The 2,359-nt window shown below is 46.4% G+C and overlaps 1 non-coding gene across 1 annotated transcript; it reads right to left on the minus strand.

The window, feature by feature from the left end:
- Nucleotides 1-577: 577 nt before the first annotated feature.
- On the minus strand, nucleotides 578-699 carry LOC119469979. Its single transcript, XR_005198854.1, has one exon. It is a non-coding gene; the product is annotated as a small nucleolar RNA SNORA26 (small nucleolar RNA).
- Nucleotides 700-2,359: the final 1,660 nt, after the last annotated feature.

Raw genomic sequence — 2,359 nt, forward strand, 5'->3', positions numbered from 1 at the left:
AATTCCCCTCTCATGTTTGGAAAGACAGGATAAATACTTGATTCCTTCCCTTTATTGATATTTAATTAATGAGTTGATTCCTTAAGCACCTTTATGAAAAAATGTTTGGGCTATCGTGATGAACGCATGGATTTTGTATGTTTTATGTGTTTCAATCTTTACAGCCCTACTTTTCTAATGCTAAAGTTATCCCAGGTTTAATCAATAGCCTTTTCCACCAGGCATGACGGCTCGAGCCTGTAATCCCAGCACTTTAGGAGGCCAAGGTGGGCAGATCGCTTGAGGCCAGAAGTTTGAGAACAGCCTGGGCAACATGACAAAACCCCATCTCTACTAAAAATACAAAAAAGTTAGCGAGGCGTGGTGGCGTGCGCACCTGTAGTTCCAGCCACTCAGGAGGAAGAGGCAGAAGAACCACTTGAACCCAGGAAGTGGAGGTTGCAGTGAGCCAAGATAGTGCCACTGCACTCCAGCCTGGGTGACAGAGTGAGACTCTATCTCAATAATAATAATAATAAAATAATAAAATAGCCTTTTCGGATTTGTTCTCTTAGGACCACCGCTCCTTTTTTTTTTCAGCTGTGACTCCAGACAGGATCCAAAGTGACGTTTTATAATCTCTGCTTTGGGTTTTAAGGAGACTGGCTTTACCCTTCTGTGTTAGCCTATTAAAGCATTACATCAGCCTTAAAGGGGCCCAGGAAAGGGTCGGGTACCCTTCTCAGTTGCCCTATAGTCTTTGACATTTTTCTGTCCCGTGCGTGGAATTACAATTTTCCAAGGCGCCGTGTTCCTTTCAGTAGAACTGGGAATTACGATGTCCCTTGCTAACAGACTGTCATTGCTTCTTGCCCAGTGCCTTATGTTTAAGGAGACAAAGTGAACCTGTATTAAATTCAGTCTGGTATCAGCATCCTACAAATGTAAATACATCTGTACCCATCTTAACTTCTTCCTTCCTGCCTCGAAGGAACCAGAGTCTAATTGTGCTTTTGATGTCTTTGCTTCCGTGACTACCTTGTTCTCTCCAGCCTTCAACCTCATCCCCTCTCTGGGTGAATCACAGATGCCCACCACTGCCTCCCCATCCCCTATCTTGTCTCCTAAACTGGATTGAAAGCTTTGGGACAGCAAGAATGACCTTTCTGACTCATTCTGAATCTTCCACAATGCTGCACACAGAGCGTCTCCTGGCTAAGGCTGCAACTGGATCATCACAAGTCTCTGCCTATGCCACATACTTGGTGGTGACGTGATTCCCCTACTCTTCATCAGTCCCTCATCCAGGCACGTCTTCTCCAGCACCAAAGAAGCTTCATCCCATAACTGATTTATAGGAACAGGATGAAATAAAACTCTGATTGGTTCTGTTCTGAAGAAGCCATGCATTAAGGAAGAAAACTCGTGCCTGGAAGAGCTGTCAGCTTCGTTACAGGCTCTGCAGCCGCCACGTGGGAGGGCGGTCGAATCCTGGAGAAGGAGCAGGTTAATGACCAAAACCCCTCCCGTGGCACACTTGAGCCCCGACACGCACTTGGCGTTCTCAGTAGCCACATGATGGGGGAAATCTTTTCTCAGTTCCTTAATATTTCAGAAACAGTATGCCACTAGCGATTTCTCGTCTTTTCTAACTCTCTAAGGAAGCTCATTTCAGAGAACCAAATAAGAGGTCCATATAGTAAGGCAGAGTGAGCCCAAGAAAAACCCTCTGCACACCCAGATGGTTGTGGATGCCGTCTCAGCAGTCGGGGGAAGTGGGTAGAAACAGTACTGGTCCTCCACACGGGAGGTGTGGACCCCAGAGAGGAGCTCCAGAACTAACCCCATTCGTGCTTCTTCACTGAGTTTCTGCTCACATGCTTTGCCCATTGGCTATCTTGGTCTGCCTTTGCTTTCCATAGTTGAAGTACTTGAAATATTTACCTACTAAGAATATTATATCAGTCTAGCCAGGATGTTTGTGGTTCTTAGCGTCAAATAAACCACCCAAATTAGCTTAAGAGGGGACTTGGCCAGGCACAGTGGCTCACACCTGTAAGCCACAGTGGCTTAGCACTTTGGGAGGCTGAGGCAGGTGGATTACCTGAGGCCAGAACTTGAGGCCAGCCTGACCAACATGGTGAAACCCTGTCTGTACTAAAAATATAAAAATTAGCCAGGCATGGTGGCAAGTGCCTGTAATCCCAGCTACTCAAGAGACTGAGACAGGAGAATCACTTGGACCTGGGAGGAAGAGGTTGCAGTGAACCGAGATTGCACCACTGCACTCCAGCCTGGGTGATGGTGCAAGACTCTGTCAAAAAAGGAAAGAAAAGAAAAGCAAGCAAGAAAGAAGGAAGGAAAGAGAGAGGGAGGGAGG

This window comes from Cebus imitator, unplaced genomic scaffold, assembly GCF_001604975.1.
Source record: "Cebus imitator isolate Cc_AM_T3 unplaced genomic scaffold, Cebus_imitator-1.0 Scaffold20, whole genome shotgun sequence".
Lineage (NCBI taxonomy): Eukaryota > Metazoa > Chordata > Mammalia > Primates > Cebidae > Cebus > Cebus imitator.